Raw genomic sequence first — 22155 nt, forward strand, 5'->3', positions numbered from 1 at the left:
GATCATTCTCAATTTGTACCATCAACTGAACTATCATATCATCATCATTATTATAGTACTTGAAAGCGAAAATCACTCAGTTGTGTCTGACTGTTTGTGACCCCATGGACTCTAGCTCACCAAGCTCCTCCATCCATGGAATTTTCCAGGCAAGAATACTTGAGTGGGTAGCCACTCCCTTATCCAGGGAATCTTCCCAACCCAGGGATTGAACCCAGGTCTCCCACATGGCAAACAAATTCTTTACCATCTGAGCCACCAGGGAAGTCCAATCATATTATCACATTTTAAATGTTAGTTAATGTTAAATTAATAGCTGTCTCTCTAACTAAACTGTGAGCTCCATAAGAGCAAAAAATAGAACCAGTTTCAGTGACTATTTGCATCACCAGCGCAGACTTCAAAGTCTGATGTCCTGTAGATGGTTTGCAGGTAAATATCTTAATCAATAGTTGAAAATGTAATCTGATCCTTTTCTTCCTTTAACCCCCTCTATTCCTATAGCCCTTATCAGACTTTAAATCCACTATCTCAATCTTATCACCACAGCCCTAAAGGCAGAAAGGCAGATAGTTTGAACCTCACCTTATTAATGTACAAAAGACAACTTACAGAGGTAATTTGCCTAAGACCACATAGCTTATATCTAGTCTAGGTTTTTGTACCTGGTTCTTCTGTTCCATTCACCATATTTTTACAAATACTTGGGCATTCCCAGTTCCTGCCACCCCCAGACAATAACCCTAGGCTTCCATCCCTTTCCATGAGCTAAGGGATCTCATTGGTATAAGAGACATTTTAAAGGTCGGCTGGTCAGAAATTCCATCTAATTGTTTCATTTACCACCAAATAATTCTAACTGCTTTTTGAACACAGAACTCATTACCTTTTTAGGCCTCCAGTTTCATTATGGGAGAGCTCTGTTGAACTGAGACCAGCTTCCCAACTAAAAACTGCAATTCTCATTCTAAGCATAAAACCCAGACTCAGGGCTATGCACTCCTGCCTTTTGGACACCCTGTTCGCAGTGCTCAAGGCTGCCCCCTACTTGGGGGTCATGATAAAATTAGCCACCTAACTACAGGTAAAGGAACTCCCACACTCCGGAACTGTGGGGGTATTCTTGAGTGGTTTCTGATGAAGTTGTATATGTCTGAATGTGGTATGTGTGTGTTTTGTGTGCATGTTTGAGAAATGGGAAAAGAAGCAACAGTGGAGACTCTAAAAAGAGGATAGGTCTACAAAACTGCCAAATCCTAAAACAACTGATGTTCTAACTTGCAGCTTCTTCCCTAAATGCACAATATGCTCAACTGCAGAAGGGCAGCTATAGCACAGTGACTTGCTTGGGTTTAAATTCAAGCTCTTCCATTTCCAGCTGGATCACCTTGGACAAGTCACTTAGCCTCCCCGAGGCTTCACTTTCTCATCTGTAAAAAGTCATCAACATTAGTACAGAAATCTGGATTATTTAGAGGATAAATGAGAAACAGAACCCAAAGAAGAAATTAAATTCTAGGGTGTCAGGAACATCCTCAGAGGCCATTTATTCCTGTGCTTGGCCTTCAGCTCAGCATTATTCATTCCTGTGCGTGTCTGAATCTGTGAAGCTTTCCTTGCAACCTGCTGGCACTTTAACCACACTGTCAGAAATCTCCTTAAACTATGTGCTTCCTACCTGGTGGAACATAGTAGACAAAAGTAGGATTGAAAGCTTAAGTCCCAAGCTATTAAGTCAGATTCTGAATTCTGGGCAAGTCACCTCGTCTCTCTAACCTTCGTTTTTCTCATTTGTATAATGAGGATACTAATTCCTCATGGAACTGTTCTGAGCATCAGAGGAGAGATACAGAATCTATGATCTCATATAGTTCTTGCAGTCATCCTACCAAGTAGAAATTGTTGCCCCCTTTTATGGAGAAGGGAACTGGGGCTCAGGGTGCCAGTGCATGACCTCCAAGAGGATACTTGTTTCAATGGACAGCAGGTAAATCTCTGCGGAAAGTCATATTCTCTGTGGGGCAGGGAGAGGGACCCCTGGACAATGCCCAGTGGCCCAGTAGTGGCCAGTATCTTTTGTCTGCAAATTACATTTTGATACTTTTAAGAAGTACAAAAATAGCCATATGGTTCTGCTGTATTATTTGCCCTAAAGTAAGTAAAAGGAAGGGTGAAGAATCCCAGTGCAGCTCAGTGGGTCCAGAAATGGTTCTTCCCACAGACTAAGGCATGCTCAGCCCCCGCCTCCCCCGACCTCTATCTCCCCTGCTGTTCAGGGAGCAGTCAGCCTTGAAGTGGAATCATGGACTCCAGCCTCTGAGTCAAGGCGGGCTGTGGCCAGTCAGGGACGAGAAGGGAAACAGAAGTCCATGTGCAGTCTTCTGCTGCCCTCTGGTGCCTGCTTAAGATGACTGCTCTTGGGAAAAAAAACCTTCGTTCTCTCTTGCCAAAGTGAGATCACGTGGGCAAAGCAACTTGCTAGGTTCTGAGGGCAACAAGGAGGATGGTGAAGGCGCAGCCTTCCGTAAGACTGCAAGGGTTCTGAACAAGCATTTGCTCAGAAGGCCTATCAATGCCAGGTCTGGAGCTAGGCATGGGGAGGAGGGGTGGCATTATGGACTGTGATTTGTTTCAAAATCCCAGTGGCACTTAGGTGTGGAGATTTGAGGGCGTCAGCAAAGAAGGAAAAGCCAGAAGAGAAGGAAAGGGGAGAGACGGAGATGAGGCAGAGAGAGAGAAGAGATAAAGGATGGAGCAGGATCTCCAAGGAAATAGGAAGGCGTGAACTCCCAGGTACCAATGGAAAGGACGTGGTCTGAATGGCAGTCAGATCTGGGGCTGAATTTCAGTTCGATCAAAACTATGCATTCGATCAAAATTATGCCTTTGGATGGCATCACCGACTCAATGGACATGAGTTTGAGCAAGTTCTGGGACTTGGTGGTGGACAGGGAGGCCTGTTTGAGTAAGCTCCAGGACTTGGTGATGGACAGGGAGGCCTGGCATTGCTACAGTCCATGGGGTCACAAAGAGTCAGACAGGAATGAGTGATTAAACTGAACTGATGCATTCGACCAGAGCTTCTGTGTACAGCTGTGTGAGCTGTGTACTGCACGACAGCTTCACGGCAAGGTGGTGAGAGGGGGCTGAACCTGGCCTCAGCTCCAATGGCCACCCCTGTGTCCATAGCACTGACCCAAGCAGAGGGCACAGGGCATGTGTGCTAAGCCGATTCAGTCGTGTCCAACTCTGTGTGACCCTGTGGACTGCAGCCTGCCAGGCTCCTCCGTCTATGGGATTCTCCAGGCAAGAACACTAGAGTGGATTGTCATGCCCTTGTTCAGGGTATCTTCCTGACCCAGGGACTGAACCTGGGTCTCTCAGATCTCCTGCATCAGCAGGCAGGTTCTTTACCACTAGTACCACCTGGGAAGCAGGGGGGCACCATTTCCTAGTTCATGTAAAAGGGGATTAAGGGCAAGCTAAGGCCCTGGGTGTGACCATGGACCAGCTACTTCCAGTCTCAGAACTTCTGCTGCTTGCTTTACGCATAAAATAAGGCTATTATCACCAACATTAAAAGTTACTGTTAAGAATTTAATATAATATCTGCCCATGGCTTTCCAAAGATTTCAGTTCTTACTATAACGACCTGGTTTTATTTTTAAGATGTGGTGGGATAAGTGCTTGAAAAAAGGGAGAGGGTAGAAAGGAAATTTGCATTTCCTGAGCTTCTATTCTTTGCCAAACACAAGAAACTATAAATCTCATTGAATCATCACAACAGTGCTTTGGATGAGGAATATTACCATTTTTATAACCATATTTTACAACCGAGGAAACAAGAGGTTCTGAGAGGTGACAGACTGCAGCCAAAGGCCTTAGGCATTCAGTCTGTGACTTCAAAGCCTCTTTCTGATGAAACACAGAAGCATCGGTAACAGGAAGGCTGCTTTCTTCTCCCTGGGCTCGCATTCCTTCTCGTTCTTAAAACCTCTGCTCAAAATTGATCCCCCTTGACGGAGGATCCCAACATTAGTTCCTCCCCAATTCCTTCCTCCTCCTCCTAGTAGCTTCTTAGGGATCACAGAGGGAATGCCCAGAAGGAATCATTCCTAGATAGGGTTTAGAGAATGAGAGGCCTTTGAGATGCTAATGGCCTGCCTGAAATGAAGACTCCCAGATCCCGCTGCTTAGGCATGACCTTGAGGCAGCAATGCATTCAATCCCTGGGTCTGGAAGATCGCCTGGAGGAGGAAATGGCAACCCACTGCAGTATCCTTGCCTGGGGAATCCCATGGACAGAGGAGCCTGGTGGGCCACAGTCCACGGGGTCACGTAGTCAGACACGACTGGGACTAACACACACACTCTGAGGCAGTACAGCAGGCCATGTGGGGCTACTGAGATTGCCAGGTTAAAGCTTCAGGGAGGGCGTGAACCTGGGCTGGCTTGGGCGGAGGCTTTGGTGCCATTAGAAAACAAACTGCCACCCTCTGACCACTTTCCTAGGGGGCTCCGGTTACCTGTCACACACCCAAGTCTTCCTGTCCGCCGAAAGCTTCGCAATACTCAGTGTAAAAGGTCACCTGTAAACAAGTCGATAGGCAAGGCTTTTGGAGAGCATGTTCAAGGTGAGTTACCGTTCCCGCTAGCTTCCCTCTTCCCTGGAGCAGTGCCTCTAGGGACAGGAAAACGAACTAATGAGCCTCCCCAGCAAGAAATAAAATACAAAACAGAAACAAAAATAAAGGACTGAGACCCATTTGGGATTCTTACTGCTGAGGAAATCAGTAACATTAATATTATTGCTGTGATTTTACGCACACGTATTCTAGGCCAGGTGTACTGGTACTTGCCTTGCACACGCTGCCAGGGTTCTGTACAGATCATGGTTCATTACCATATTTTCAGGTTGAGGAAATGGAAGCTCAGAGAGGTGAGATCGGGGAGAATTAGGCTTCCAGTTCGACCTATCTCACTTCTAAACACGTTCCCACGATCTTAAACTGTCTCCACTCTGCTATTTTGCTGCAGATTCAGGTTGTGAATTCTGGAGATCAACTGTGTGCAATCTGTGTTGCTTCTGTCCATTACATCAACGTGATAAGCAATGTGGCCCTTAAAGAATAATTTACGGATGTCAAATAGGGAATTGGTTAAAAACACTATGGTGTACCCACACAGTGGAGTCTGTTCATAAGCAGGAATTGGGGGCAATCTTTATATGTAATATGGAGTAATCATAATACATTTTACTAAATCAAAAACACAGAAATTTATAGTGCTTTACTTTGTATAAGAAAGAAGAGATACATACATACAAGTGGATATAATCACATTATATCTATGTTATCTCTATCTGTATGTAAAGAGATAGATATACTGTTATAATATGTATATGGACTAGGAGATGGCAAACCGCTTCAGTATTCTTGGCTAGAAAATCCCATGGACAGAGAAGCCTGGCAGGCTACAGTTGATGGGGTTGCAAAGAGTCAGACACAACTGAGCACAATATATATAATCTGTCTTATACATATTATGTCTAGATTAGATAGGATTTTTCACTAAGAAACACTAGACAATTAACCAAACCTAATAAAAATGGTTGGACTTTCCTGGTGGCATCAGATCAGATCAGTTGCTCAGTCGTGTCCGACTCTTTGCAACCCCATGAATCGCAGCACACCAGGCCTCCCTGTCCATCACCAACTCCCGGAGTTCATTCAGACTCACATCCATCCAGTCAGTGATGCCATCCAGTCATCTCATCTTCTGTCATCCCCTTCTCCTCTTGCCCCCAATCCCTCCCAGCATCAGAGTCTTTTCCAATGAGTCAACTCTTCGCATGAGGTGGCCAAAGTACTGGAGTTTCAGCTTTAGCATCATTCCTTCCAAAGAAATCCCAGGGCTGATCTCCTTCAGAATGGACTGGTTGGATCTCCTTGCAGTCCAAGGGACTCTCAGGAGTCTTCTCCAACACCACAGTTCAAAAGCATCAATTCTTCGGTGCTCAGCCTTCTTCACAGTCCAACTCTCACACCCATACATGACCACAGGAAAAACCATAGCCTTGACTAGACGAACCTTCGTCGGCAAAGTAATGTCTCTGCTTTTGAATATGCTGTCTAGGTTGGTCATAACTTTCCTTCCAAGGAGTGAGCGTCTTTTAATTTCATGGCTGCAGTCACCATCTGCAGTGATTTTGGAGCCCAGAAAAATAAAGTCTCACACTGTTTCCCCATCTATTTCCCACGAAGCGACGGGACCGGATGCCATGACCTTTGTTTTCTGAATGTTGAGCTTTAAGCCAACTTTTTCACTCTCCACTTTCACTTTCATCAAGAGGCTTTTTAGTTCCTCTTCACTTTCTGCCATAAGGGTGGTGTCATCTGCATATCTGAGGTTATTGATATTTCTCCCGGCAATCTTGATTCCAGCTTGTGTTTCTTCCAGTCCAGCGTTTCTCATGATGTACTCTGCATAGAAGTTAAATAAACAGGGTGACAATATACAGCCTTGATGAACTCCTTTTCCTATTTGGAACCAGTCTGTTGTTCCATGTCCAGTTCTAACTGTTGCTTCCTGACCTGCATACAAATTTCTGAAGAGACAGATCAGTTGGTCTGGTATTCCCATCTCTTTCAGAATTTTCCACAGTTGATTGTGATCCACACAGTCAAAGGCTTTGGCATAGTCAATAAAGCAGAAATAGATGCTGTTCTGGAGCTTTCTTGCTTTTTCCATGACCCAGCAGATGTTGGCAATTTGATCTCTGGTTCCTCTGCCTTTTCTAAAACCAGCTTGAACATCTGGAAGTTTACGGTTCACATATTGCTGAAGCCTGGCTTGGAGAATTTTGAGCATTACTTTACTAGCGTGTGAGATGAGTGCAATTGTGCGGTAGTTTGAGCATTCTTTGGCATTGCCTTTCTTTGCGATTGGAATGAAAACTGACCTTTTCCAGTCCTGTGGCCACTGCCGAGTTTTCCAAATTTGCTGGCATATTGAGTGCAGCACTTGCACAGCATCATGTTTCAGGATCTGGAATAGCTCAACTGGAATTCCATCACCTCCACTAGCTTTGTTTGTAGTGATGCTTTCTAAGGCCCACTTGACTTCACATTCCAGGATGTCTGGCTCTAGGTCAGTGATCACACCATCGTGATTATCTGGGTCGTGAAGCTCTTTTTTGTACAGTTCTTCTGTGTATTCTTGCCATCTCTTCTTAATATCTTCTGCTTCTGTTAGGTCCATACCATTTCTGTCCTTTATCGAGCCCATCTTTGCATGAAATGTTCCTTTGGTATCTCTGATTTTCTTGAAGAGATCTCTAGTCTTTCCCATTCTGTTGTTTTCCTCTATTTCTTTGCATTGATCACTGAAGAAGGCTTTCTTATCTCTTCTTGCTATTCTTTGGAACTCTGCATTCAGATGTTTATATCTTTCCTTTTCTCCTTTGCTTTTCACTTCTCTTTTTTTTGCAGCTATTTGTAAGGCTTCCCCAGACAGCCACTTTGCTTTTTTGCGTTTCTTTTCCATGGGGATGGACTTGATCCCTGTCTCCTGTACAGTGTCACAAACCTCATTCCATAGCTCATCAGGCACTCTATCTATCAGATCTAGGCCCTTAAATCTATTTCTCACTTCCACTGTATAATCATAAGGGATTTGATTTAGGTCATACCTGAATGGTCTAGTGGTTTTCCCTACTTTCTTCATTTAAGCCTGAATTTGGCAATAAGGAGTCCATGGTCTGAGCCACAGTCAGCTCCTGGTCTTGTTTTTGCTGACTGTATAGAGCATAGTGGATAAGAATCCGCTTGTCAAAGCAGGGGACAAGGATTCGATTCCTAGTCCAGGCAGATTCCACATGCCCTGAAGCAATGAAGCGCATGCACCACAACTACTGAGCCCGTGCTGCATTGCTGAAGCCTGCATGCCTGAAGCCCGTGTTCCACAACAAGACACGTCACAGCAGTGAGAAGCCTTCACACTGCAACGAACGGCAGTCCGCACTTGTCACAACTGGAGAAAGCACATGTGCAGCACCCAAGACCCAGGACAACCAGGAAAAAAAAAAAAAAATTAAATTAAAAAAAAAAAGGTTACCTACTGGGGGAGTGAGGAAATAGGCTCAAGGGAACAAGGATTGAAGCCGAAGTTTTCTTAGTGAATTTTGCTTTATAAGTTTTAGCTTTGGAACCACAAATTTTTACAGCATTTTTTTTAATCAAAAAAGCAAAACAATCTGTACAAATTATATGCAAATTTTAAATGTACATATCCAGCTATATATCAAAGTGTTGGCATAGCTACAAAGAAAATCGTTGTAAGGGTTAAAGCGCAGTATTTTGATTTTACATGCTTAGTGAGAAACAGTCCAAAGGAAAAAAAAAAACGTTCTGCAAATAAATCCTAAACTAGATGCATTGGGCTTACTGCTATGTGTAATATTGGTGTTGCTATTTTGAGACTACTGTGTGTATTCTGTGAGCTACAGCAAACAAGCCATTATGTTACCACCACTACGAACTAAGATTATCACATGTAAGAAATAGCCAATTAGGGAATAAAGTCAAAGGAGTTGAGAAAAATTCTGCACTTTGAAATTTCTATTGGAAATCCTATATATACACTAATGATTTTTCTCTTTCAAAAAAAAATAAACATTTCATATCTCTGCTGAAAAGGCTTGAAAGTAATGGTAACCTAACAACAATAAATACCCTTAATACCCAGATTCTTGTTTTTAAATATAATTTTCCACTAAAAGGAACACAAGATTCTTGGAAACATTCCTTATTCTAAGTCTGGGATAGGTATGGTACAAGCTGAGCCTAGGATATCTTGCTGTGCCAAATACTGCTGCCAAACACCAATGTGGTCATTTCAAAATGACAGGGAGACCAATTTAGAGGGGCTCACACAGGCCAAATGTTGAACAAAGTGAACAATGACTGATTAAAATAGATCAGATAAATGCATTTCCTGTAATTCATAGCGTTCCTCAAACCAAAGCCATAGCCAAAACCCAAGCTGCAAAAACAAATAAAAATTCTCTGTTCACCACTGGGGATGCCTCAGGGATCAGCTCATTACTCTGAAAATTGGTAAAAGAAAATCAAGTAGTAGTTAAGATATTACCACATGAACTGGATTTCAAGGTAACCACAACTTACTTTATGCAAGTATTGCAGTTAATACAAGCGGAAGAATGACAGAATTAGAAAATTACCATTTTGCAATCCTAATAAAATAATACATCTAGGCAGCTTTCACTGAATGCTAAAAACCATTAGGAGAAAGGCCAATGGGAAATGTTCTAATGAATGGGTCAAATTCACAGCACCTCAAGCCGCTCAACCTTACCTTCACTAAAAGTAACAAGCAGACATTAATATGATATGATGCCACAGGAACTACATGACACAATCTGTAAACTCCAGCTGGTGATTAGGCATGTGGATAGAATTCAATGGTCTATAAATTCATATATGGAAAAAATGTACATCCTGGAACTTCCATGGCAGTCTAATGGTTAAGACTCTGCACATCCAGTACAGGGGACATGATTTTGATCCTTGGTCTGGGAACTAAGATCCCTCATGCCCAGTAGAGAGGCCAAAAAAATCTTTATTTTCAGTATCCTCTAAATCCAATTTAGAACCTTAAATTATGAATGCAGGCAACTACAGTATAGTAGCACTTCCTATGGCTCTGATGCAATCAAACTCACATATTTTTATCACAGTAGAGTTGTTACAAATATCTCTAAACATTTACATTAAACACTATTTAGAAATCATGATAGTTGCTAGACTCTCAACTAGATCTTGTCCTATATAAAGGAGCACGTGCTTTGCTACATTGCACATTTGGTAAAATGAAACACAATGGTCTACAAAAGAAAGAAATCATAAAGATATAGTTATACTTCATTTTATTCATTTGAAACCATTTCTCTGAGAAGGCAGTCTAGGGTTTTCATTATTCTACAAAAGTCCAAGGGACAAAATAATTAGTGACGAATCTTTAGGAGAGAATAACAAGTTTAAAAACTCCATGGGTAAGTCATCAGGTAAATCTGAGAAGTGGAAAATTATTTTTAAAAAATTAGAAAATATAAAAAGAAAAAACATGAGTCAATGTCTTCAAGAAATAATAGCATAGGTAGAATTATAGATAACTGCTGCTGCTGCTAAGTCGCTTCAGTCGTGTCCGACTCTGTCTGACCCCATAGACGGCAGCCCATCAGGCTCCCCTGTCCCTGGGATTCTCCAGGCAAGAACACTGGAGTGGGTTGCCATTTCCTTCTCCAATGCATTACAGATTAAAAGAGACCTAGTACAGTATGGGTAGAGGGCAATGGCACCCCACTCCAGTACTCTTGCCTGGAAAATCCCATGGACAGAGGAGCCTGGAAGGCTGCAGTCCATGGGGTCGCTAAGAGTTGGACAGGACTGAGTGACTTCAATTTCACTTTTCACTTTCATGCATTGGAGAAGGAAATGGCAACCCACTCCAGTGTTCTTGCCTGGAGAATCCCAGGGATGGGGGAGCCTGGTGGGCTGCCGTTTATGGGGTCGCACAGAGTCGGACACAACTGAAGCAACTTGGCAGCAGCAATACAGTATGGAGACATTTTGATCCTTATTTAAACATATCTACTATACAAAGATATTTTGAAGTAATTAGGGGAATTTGAACATGAACTGCTAGATGTGATAATGATGTTGAGATGATGTTAAAGCATAATGATCTGTTAGAGATGCATACTGTATTTACAGGAGGGATGATAGGATATCTGGGGTTTACTTTAAAAGACTCCAGAAGCAAAAAGCAAACTGAAGGTGAGAAATGGCTGAAGCAACACTGGCAAAATATTGACAACAATATTTGCAGGGTGACGGGCACAAAATGATTCACTATCCCATTTTCTCTCCTTGTATGTGTTCTTTTCTCAATAAAACACTGAAAAAAAGTGGGTCGCCAGAAGTATTACACAACATCAGTAAAGGCAATTATTGCTGGGGAGTAGCACCTATATTATGTACTCACCTGACGCTTTATTCTAAATGTACTTTCCTCACCTATATTATGTTTTTTCAAAAATGCCATAATAACCTATAATGGAAAATAACCTGAAAAAATACACATACTAAATCACCTTGCTGTATAGCAGAAGCTAATGCAATATTGTAAATCAACTAATTTAATTTTTTAAAATAATAATATTTTCCTACTCTTAGAAAGAGTCTTTCTAGGTGGCACTCATGGTAAAGAATCTACCTGCCAGTGCAAGAGATGTGGGTTTGAGCTCTGGGTTGGCAGATCCCCTGGAGTAGGAAATGGCAACCCGCTCTAGCATTCTTGCCTGGAAAATTCCATGGACAGAAGCACATGGCAGGTTATAGTCCATGGAATCACAAAGAGCTGGACAAACTGAGCACATATTTTTTAGAAAAAGGCTTCCCTGATGGTTCAGTGGTAAAGAATCCACCTGCCAATGCAGGAGAAGCAAGAGACATGGGTTCGATCTCTGGGATGGGAATATCCCTTAGAGAAGGAAATGACAACCCACTCCATTATTCTTGCCTGGGAAATCCCATGGACAGAGGGGCTTCAGTTCAGTTGCTCAGTCCTGTCCGACTCTTTGTGACCCCATGGACTGTAGTAATGCCAGGCCTCCCTGTCCATCACCAACTCCTGGAGCCTGCTCAAACTTATGTCCATTGAGTCTGTGATGCCATTCAACCATCTCATAGTCTGGCGTCCCCTTCTCCTCCTGCCTTCAATCTTGCCCAGCATCCAGGTCTATTCCAATGAGTCAGTTCTTTGCATCAGAAGGCCAAAGTATTGGAGTTTCAGCATCAGTCCTTCCAATGAATATTCAGGACTGAATGGTTGGATCTCCTTGCAGTCCAAGGGACTCTCAAGAGTCTTCTCCAACACCACTGGTCAAAAGCATAAATTCTTTGGCGTTCATTCTTTATGGTCCAGTCCTCAAGTCCATACATGACTACTGGAAAAACCATAGCTTTGACTAGATGGACCTTTGTTGGCAAAATAACGTCTGCTTTTTAATCTGTTGTCTAGGTTGGTCACAGCTCCTCTTCCAAGCAGCAAGTGCCTTTTAATTTCATGGCTGCAGTCACCATCTGCAATGATTTTGGAGATCAACAAAACAAAGTCTGTCACTGTTTCCATTGTTTCCCCATCTATTTGCCATGAAGTGATGGGACCAGATGCCATGATCTTCATTTTTTGAATGCTGAGTTTTAAATCAGCTTTTTCACTCTCCTTTCACTTTCATCAAGAGGCTCTTTAGTTCTTCTTCACTTTCTGCCATAAGGGTGGTGTCATCTGCATATCTGAGGTTATTGATATTTCTCCCAGCAATGTTGATTCCAGTTTGTGCTTCATCGAGCCCAGCATTTCTCATGATGTACTCTGCATATAAGTTGAATAAGCAGGGTGACAATATACAGCCTTGACCTACTCCCTTCCCAATTTGGGACCAGTCCATTGTTCCATGTCCAGTTCTGACTCTTGCTTTTTGACCTGAATACAGATTTCTCAGGAGGCAGGTAAGGTAGTCTGGTATTCCCATCTCTTTCAGAGTTTTCCACAGTTTATTGAGATGCACACAGTCAAAGCCTTTGGCATAATCAATAAAGCACAGTAGATGTTTTTCTGGAACTCTCTTGTTTTTTTTGATGATCCAACAGATGTTGGCAATTTGGTCTCTGGTTCCTATACCTTTTCTAAATTCAGCTTGAACATCTGGAGGTTCTCGGTTCACGTACTGTTGAAGTCTTGCTTGGATAATTTTGAGCATTACTTTACTAGCGTGTGAGAGGAGTGCAATTGTGAGGTAGTTTGAGCATTCTTGGGCATTGCCTTTCTTTGGGATTGGAATGAAAACTGACCTTTTCCAGTCCTGTGGCCACTGCTGAGTTTTCCAAATTTGCTGACATATTGAGTGCAGCACTTTCACAGTATCATCTTTTAGGACTTGAAGTAGCTCAGCTAGAATTCCATCACCTCCACTAGCTTTGCTTATAGTGATGCTTCCTAAGGCCCATTTGATTTTGCATTCCAGGATGTCTGGCTCTAGTGATCACATCATCATGGTTATCTAGGTCATGAAGATGTTTTTTGTACAGTTCTTCTGTGTATTCTTGCCACCCCGTCTTAATATCTTCTGCTTCTGTTAGGTCCATACCATTTCTGTCCTTTATCGAGCTCATCTTTGCATGAAATGTTCCCTTGGTATCTCTGATTTTCTTGAAGAGATCGCTAGTCTTTCCCATTGTTTTCCTCTATTTCTTTGCACTGATCACTGAAGAAGGCTTCCTTATCTCTCCTTGCCATTCTTTGGAACTCTGCATTCAGATGCTTATATCTTTCCTCTTCTCCTTTGCCTTTTGCTTCTCTTCGTTTCACAGCTTTTGTAAGTCCTCCTCAAACAAGCATTTTGCCTTTTTGTGTTTCTTCTTCTTGGGGATGGTTTTGATCATCGCCTTCTGTACAATGTGATGAACCTCCGTCCATAGTTCTTCAGGCACTCTGTCTACCAGATCTCATCCCTTCAATCTGTTTGTCACTTCTACTGTATAATCGTAAGGGATTTGATTTAGGTCATACCTGAATGGTCTGGCAGTTTTCCCTACTTTCTTCAATTTAGGTCTAAATTTTGCAATAAGGAGTTCATGATCTGAGCCAAAGTCAGCTCCCCGTCTTGTTTTTGCTGACTGTATAGAGCTTCTCCAGCTTTGGCTGCAAAGAATATAATCAATCTGATTTCGGTGTTGACCATCTGGTGATGTCCATGTGTAGAGTCTTCTCTTGTGTCGTTGGAAGAGGGTGTTTGCTATGACCAGTGCGTTCTCTTGACAAAACTCTATTAGCCTTTGCCCTGCTTCATCATGTACTCCAAGGGCAAATTTGCCTGTTACTCCAGGTATTTCTTGACTTCCTACTTTTGCATTCCAGTCCCCTATGATGAAAAAAACATCTTTCTTTGGTGTTACTTCTAGAAGGTCTTGTAGGTTACCATAGAACCGTTCAACTTCAGCTTCTTTGGCATTAGTGATTGGGGCATAGACTTGGATTACTGTGAAATCAAATGGTTTGCCTTGAAAATGAACAGAGATCATTCTGTCATTTTTGAGATTGCACCAAGTACTGCATTTCGGACTATTTTGTTGACTATGATGGCTACTCCATTTCTTCTAAGGGATACTTGCCCACAGTAGTAGCCATAACAGTCATCAGAATTAAATTCACCTAGTGAAAACAGTGTCAGACTTTATTTTTGGGGGCTTGAAAATCACTGCAGATGGTGACTGCAGCCATGAAATTAAAAGATGCTTACTCCTTGGAAGGAAAGTTATGACCAACCTAGATAGCATATTCAAAAGCAGAAACATTACATTGCCAACAAAGGTCCGTCTAGTCAAGGCTATGGTTTTTCCTGTGGTCATGTATGGATGTGAGAGTTGGACTCTGAAGAAGGCTGAGTGCTGAAGAATTGCTGCTTTTGAACTGTGGTGTTGGAGAAGTTTCTTGAGAGTCCCTTGGATGCAAGGAGATCCAACCAGTCCATTCTGAAGGAGATCAGCTCTGGGATTTCTTTGGAAGGAATGATGCTAAAGCTGAAACTCCAGTACTTTGGCCACCTCATGTGAAGAGTTGACTCATTGGAAAAGATTCTGATGCTGGGAGGGATTGGGGGCAAGAGGAGAAGGGGACGACAGAGGATGAGATGGCTGGATGGCATCACTGACTCGATGGACGTGAGTCTCAGTGAACTCCGGGAGTTGGTGATGGACAGGGAGGCCTGGCGTGCTGCGATTCATGGGGTCACAAAGAGTCGGACACGTCTGAGCAACTGAACTGAACTGATTCTGGTTCATTTTAGTTTACTGATTCCTAAAATGTCAGTGTTCACTCTTGCCATCTCCTGCTTGACCACCTCCAATTTACAAAGAGTAAATTTAATCAGGGAAGTGAGGGAAAGCAGAAAGAAAGGAAAACAGTCTAGCAAGAGAAAAAAATAATTTAGCCATTAAACAAAGTCAAGTAGTTCCTCAAGGTCTATAGATAATATTCTGAGCCATATCCTTTGAGCTGTTTTGCAGATACTGAAACCTGCCCCCAGATGGAAAAAGTTAACTTCACACTGCCCACAAGCACATGGTCCCCAGATGGGTTGAATCAAGACAGCCAATGATATTGACTCCGGATTACCTTATCAATTAGAGGAATGCCTACAAAGCTGATCACATACCCTACAATCCCACCCCGCCTTCACCTTGTCTTTAAGAACCTTTCCCTGAAACCCACTGGGGTGTTCCAGACTTTTGAGCACTAAATACTTGGACCCCTTGCCCTGTGCCCTGCAATAAACACTGCACTTTGCTTCACACAACCTGTGTCTGCAGATTGGCTTTATTGCCCATGGGCAAGCAGACCCAGGTTTGATTCAGTAACACTTTATCCACACAAGTTCAGACCACTACAGACTCGATCTGGTCCATGCATGGAAGTGTGCATTATGCTAAAATAAAGATTCAAAGTCCTAAACCAGCTGTTTCCATATCAGTACAAAGAAATAAATCAAAACAAAGGAAAGCACAAAACCTCCCTGTGTAAGGACATTTACACGGTCTTACTTGTGATGGTTAAATGTTTAAAAATGGGCTTGTCAATTTGACAAGTTATTATGGAGCCAGTTTATAGGATTTCAAACATTATTCCATATTAGAAAAATAATAATGTTGTATGTAAGAACAGTATGTAAGAACTGTTATGTCTCACAAGCTTTTTTAATTTCTCATAAGTATGTAAGAACAGATTAAAAAGGAACTTGGTAAATATTTACATTTACATGAATATAACCAACATAAGGATTATATTAAGGTGTTGGATAAAGTTGACCCTTTAAAAATTCTTTTATGCTGTAAATTTAAATCAAATTCAAACATTTGCTGAGCATTTACTAGGTATCGAGTGTAGGCTAGGTTGAGAAACACACAAGGACAGACTAGGGCATACAGAGATTAGAGTCAGTTTCAGCAGAGAGTAGACACGTGACAGACAGATGGAAGGACAGAAATGGACATAAGTAGAATAAGACTGAGAGAGGTAGAGAAGAAAGGAGAGAGGCATGGGGAGAGGTGAGTCAGAGGGAAGGAGGCTCTACGACGACCCGTGATGATCTTACCTCCTGATACACACTGCTGGTTATAACCTTCCACTTGAGTAATTTGCTTTCAGCCAATAGAATACAGCAACATTGAGAAGTGCCACTTCTGTGATCAGGTTACAAAAGACTGTGACCTCTCTTTTGCTGGTTTTGATGAAACAAGCTGTTTTGGAGAGGCTCCTGGGGCAAGGAGGAGAAGGAAATGGCAACCCACGCCAGTATTCTTGCCTGGAGAATCCCAGGGACAGAGGAGCCTGGTGGGCTGCCATCTATGGGGTCGCACAGAGTCAAACACGGCTGAAGCGACTTAGCAGCAGCAGCTGGGGCAAGGAGCTGAGGGCAGCCTCCAGCCAAAAAGCCAGCAAGGAAACGAAGTCCTCGGTCCAACCACAACCAAGTGATTTTAGAGACTGATCCTTCCCAAAACTTTCAGCTGAGACCCCAGCCCTGGTCAATAACTTGACTGAAGCCTCGTGACAGACCGTGAAGCAGATCCAGTTCAGCTGTGCTCAGATTCCTCACTCACAGAACCTGTGAGATGAGAAATCTGTGTTGTTGTAAAGCACAGAAGTTTGGGGGTAGTTTGTTATCCGGTGATAGGTATAAGTAATATAGATATGTAGATAAAATTTTCCATTATTTCATGAAAATTCTAGCAGTTATAAATTTCTAGACTCAGACAAATTGGTTAGGATGCATTAGAGTTTTAATTCCTTAGATTTTCTACTTTATTTTGCAGAAACAAGGCATTTATCTCTTGCCTCAGCATTCAGCTGCTAGCATGCGAAGCAAAAGAGAACATTTTGCTATAATGTGTGTGTTGGCCGCTCAGTCGTGTCCGACTCCTTGTGACCCCATGGACTGTAGCCCACCAGGCTCCTCTGTCCACGGAATTCTCCAGGCAATAAATAATACTGGAGTAGGTTGCCGTTCCCTTCTCCAGGGCATCTTCCTGACCCAGGGAGCGAACTCAGGTTTCCTGAATCGGAGGCAGATTGTTTATCGACTCAGCCACTAGGGAAGCCCCTTTGTCGTAACAGTAATAATAATAATGACAACAACAGTTATTGTTCACAGAGCACTAACTCGGGTAGGGCTCTAAACACTTTACATCTATTAAATCATCTACCATTGACAACATGAGGTGTATGTGTGCTTAGTCGCTCAGTCATGTCCAACTCTGCAACCCCATAGACTGTAGCCCGCCAGGCTCTTCTGTCCATGGGGATTCTCCAGGCCAGAATACTGGAGTGGGTTGCCAGGGGATCTTCCCAACCCAGGGACTGAACCCACATCTCATGTCCCCTGCATTGGCAGGCAGGTTCTTTACCACCAATGCCACCTACTACTATTACTCCCATTTTGCAGAGGTTGAAAATTAAGTACAGAAAGGCTAGGTAAGTTGTCCAAGGTTACCCAGTTTGTCAGTTGCAGCAAATTCCCAAATATCACTTCAAATCATTTAATCTATTCCCCCAAAATGACCTTTCAGGTGGGTGGAACTGGGGTTCCAACCCAGGTTTGTCTGACTCCGAAGCCCTGCACTGCACAATGATGGACTTAATAAGCAAACCTATTAATAATAAATGCAACGCAATGAACACTACTGCACATTAGGCAGTATCCTAATATTAAAGTACTTAACATCCCTATCTTATTTTGTTCCCAACAATGCTATGAGTTAGCCACTGTTATCACTATTTTAAAGAGAATAAATGAGAGGTTAAACTGCAGATTGTCTTATAAATGCAGAAAGCAGTACTAAGCTGATAAGGGGATGTTATCAGTTAAATTGTGTCCCCCCCCCCCCAAAAAAAAGAGATATACTGAAATCCTGCTGCTGCTGCTGCTAAGTCGCTTCAGTTGTGTCCGACTCTGTGCGACCCCATAGATGGAAGCCCACCAGGCTCCCCCGTCCCTAACCTCCAGAATGTCAGTATATGACTATTTAAAAATAAGGTTGTTGCAGAGGAATTAGTTAAGATGAAGTCACCCTGGAGTTTTAATTGGGCAACGTGGAGATCATAATCTAATAGGACAGGTGTCCCTATAAGAAGATACAGATGTGAATGAAAAATGTTGCCTGCTGCATCAGTAGACAAAGGATATTGCAGCCATCAGGTCAGCAGTTGTTGCTGACCACCTCCAACTAAAGACCCTGAGGGGATTCAGGATAGAGAAAAGCAGGCTACTGGCCCTAGACAGGTCAGGTGCAAATCGAAGGAATGCTTTCAATGAACCCAGATTCTCATATCTTCTCATACATAAAAGAGCAGTAAATTCACTAACTCAAAACTCAGGTTTTCTTTAACCATAATCTTTTGATGTTCCAACTATCTGGATTTTGTTGCAAAGCTACTATCTATCCTGGTTCCTCCCTTACTTCTTATGAGCAGCCCTCAGAGCTATCAGAGACACTGTCTTCTGAGCTTCAGTCCTCAGATTGTCGGCCAAGTAAAATAAAATTCTCAACTTTTAGGCTGTGCTTTTTTTTTTTTTTTTTCAGTCAACAGAGATCCACACAAAGAGAATGCCATGTAAAGACAGAGACACACAGGGGGAAAAAAATGACCATATGCAGCTGGAGGCTGAGATTGGAGTTTTGTTACCATGAACCAAGGAACACCTGGGGTCACCAGAAGCTGGAAGAGAAATGTGAGGCTTCTCCCTAGAGAGTTCAGAGACCGTCTTGCCCCACTGCCACATTGATTTCAGACTTCTAGCCTCCGGAACAGTGAGGGAATACATTTCCCTATTTCACCCCACCCAGTCTGTGACTCTCTGTTACAACAGGCCAAGGAAACTGATACAAGTGGTATGAAGGTTAAATGGAAAAAAAAAAGTTATGGTAAAATGCTGAATAAAGTACTCCACATACAGTATTTTTAAAATGTCTCTGTATGTGGAAAACTAATAATGTGTCAAGGATATGCAAAGCCAGAAGATTAAAATAAATGCATTTCCCTAGGGTGTTTATTTTACTTAGAGATTTTTGTGGGAAGCAAGGTAATTAACTTGTGAGTAATTTAAACATTTTTTTAAGGCAAACAGTTTCTTTTTTGTTTATTTTATTTTTTTTTTTTTTAAGAGAAAAGAAAGGTTTTTGTTGTTTGCTTTTCGAACACATAATTGGATTACACCCCCAGACTGTCAGGAGTACCATTGGCTCTTCTCTATGATAGGGGAAGTTCAGTTCAGTTCAGCCGCTCAGTCATGTCCAACTCTTTGCGACCCCATGAATGGCAGCATGCCAGGCCTCCCTGTCCATCACCAACTCCCAGAGTTCACCCAAACTCATGTCCATTGAGTCGGTGATGCCATCCAGCCATCTCATCCTCTGTCGTCCCCTTCTCCTCCTGCCCCCAATCCCTCCCAGCATCAGAGTCTTTTCCAGTGAGTCAATTCTTCGCATGAGGTGGCCAAAGTATTGGAGTTTTAGCTTTAGCACCACTCCTTCGAAAGAACACCCAGGATGATAGGGGAAAGGTCAGTATAAAAATAGGATGAGTCCTGAATTGAGACTATGGCTTATAACTGTGATTTTCATCAAATAGGGTGCTAACTGCCCACCTGGTCTAAGGAGGAGGTATAGGTGAGGTCTCAACTCTCCCATCTCCCCTACCTGCAACACAGTGGCTTAGAGAGGCCCCTTCTCATTCTGGTGAAACCCGCTGCACTAAGTCTCCAACAGAAACCCAGGGCTGAGGGCAGTCCCTCATTTTCACTGGCAATGCTGCTCAGAAAAGCTCACCTGAGTGTCTTTGCCTTAGTAGGACCAAGCTCCATGGTCATGACAAGCAACTGCCCCGCTTTCCTTGAATAATTGAGAAATGGAATGTGTGCTTAGTCGCTCAGTTGTGTCCAACACTTTGAGACCCCATGAACTGTAGCCCACCAGGCTCCTCTGTCCATGGGATTCTCCAGGCAAGAATACTGGAGTGGGTAGCCAAGTCCTCCTCCAGGGCATCTTCCCAACCCAGGAATCAAACCAGGTCTCCTGCATTGCAAACAGATTCTTAAGGTCTGACCCACCAGGGAAACTTGAGAAATGGAATATCGCCTGCCGTATCAGTAAACAAGGATGTCACAGTTATCGGTGATTGCAGCCCTCCAATAGGAGTTGGTGAGCCCTAAGGGCACTCAGGAAGGAGAAGAATACCTGCCCACAGGGAGGCCTGGCGTGCTGCGAGTCATGGGGTTGTAAAGAGTCAGACACAACTGAGCGACTGAACTGACTGAAGATCCATCAGGCTGCAGTCACTCCCTACAGTGAGCCCCAAGAGAGCTCAGGATGTGAAACGCAGGATACTGGCTTGATAGCGGAGATGCACACGAAAAGGGTGATTTCAGTGAGTTCAGACTCTTGCATCTTCCCAGGCTGCTGCTTTGTTTTGGTTTGGTTTAGTCACCTGGTCCTGACTGATTCTTTGTGACCCCATGGACTCATGCAAGCCCACCAGGATCTTCTGTCCATGGCATTCTCCAGGTAAGAATACTGTAGTGGGTTGCCATTTCCCTCTCCATACCATGCATAGAAAAGCTCTAAATTCCTTAACGTGGGATATCTGGTTTTCTTTCATTGCCAATAATCTTTTGATGTTCAGACTACCTGCCCTTTGCTGTAAAACTTCTATATAACCTGGTTCTTCCTCTCCCCTCTTAGAGGAAGTTCATTCAGGATCTCTTGAGATACTGTCTCCTGGGCCTGAAGTCCTAAAAGTCTCCACCAAATAAAATACAGCTCTCAATTTTTAGGTTGTGAATATTTTTAAAGTTGACATTTCTAAATATCACTTCTCCTCTCTTTTGAGGCTTAAAAACAAAACTTACTTAATAAAATAGAAAGATAGCTGGTCTGGGTAGTCTTTGGACAGAGGTTTATAGCATGGCATGGGTCTAACTGACCTGGGTTTGTACTCCTTTCCAGAAGGTGACTGTAGACAAGTCATTTAATCTTGCTGAGCATCGGTTGCTTCTTTTGTAAGATAAAGTAACTGATGCCTACTTGAATCATTGTTTAGAAGATTAATTGTGACATAGGAGAACGTCTATGGAGTGCCTGGTATATTGCTGCTGTTCATAAAACAGTCCATTCTTATCCGATTGACCCCACTCAGTTATTTTGCAGCTAAAATAACTCTAGGTTAGATGGGATGTGATTTGCCTAAGGTCACATTTCTGAGTCTGACTCACTCAGCAACTTCTACGTTCTGGACACAGTGCTAACAGATACGACAACAAACAGGCATTGTCCTTCAGGGAGATCACAGCGGACTGGTGACAATCGCAGGGAAGTGGGTAATTAAAGCCCAACCTGGTATATGCTTTGTGAGAAATCATCAACTTGCAATTACTTGCTGAGCATGCTGTGAGCATACCCTTAATTAAATGCAAACCACCATATATTAATAACCTCCGTTAATCCCACAGCAAACCTCATTTTCACTTAGAAATAAAGAAATGGGCAGAGAGATTAATCATGGTTAAGAGAGGCAGGGTTCTCAGAATCAGGTTCCAATCTGGGCTTAATGCTTATGAGTATGGGGCCGTGTTACTTTAATCACCTGGGCATCAGTTGTTTACCTCACAGGGTCATTGGGAAGATTAAGTGAACTGTGCATGTGAAGGGTTTGATGGCAGCACGACACTTAGGTTACTGTTTGTGGTTGTTGCTTTGTCATTGTGAAGAGTCACTTTACCTACCCTGGATATCAAATCCAAGTCCATCCTCCTTCCAACCTCTTCCTATTCCTAAGCTATACTGTATAGTCACTCACAGGAACCTGTGGTGGTGGTGGTAGTGGTTTACTTGCTAAGTCGTGTCTGACTCTTGCAACCCCATGGACTGTAGCCCAAATCTCTGAACCTGAGATCTCCCAGGCTAGAATACTGGAGGGGGTTGCCATTTCCTTCTCCAGGGGATTCGTCAGGGTATCCTC

General features: G+C 42.9%; 1 protein-coding gene across 3 annotated transcripts in view; it reads right to left on the reverse strand.

Moving 5' to 3' along the window:
- ASTN2 (astrotactin 2) overlaps positions 1-22155 on the reverse strand; it is a 1048656-nt gene that overhangs the window by 210466 nt on the left and 816035 nt on the right. The gene's annotated exons all lie outside the window — the stretch shown is intronic.

Source organism: Bos indicus x Bos taurus, chromosome 8 (assembly GCF_003369695.1).
Source record: "Bos indicus x Bos taurus breed Angus x Brahman F1 hybrid chromosome 8, Bos_hybrid_MaternalHap_v2.0, whole genome shotgun sequence".
In the NCBI taxonomy this organism is placed as follows: Eukaryota; Metazoa; Chordata; class Mammalia; order Artiodactyla; family Bovidae; genus Bos; species Bos indicus x Bos taurus.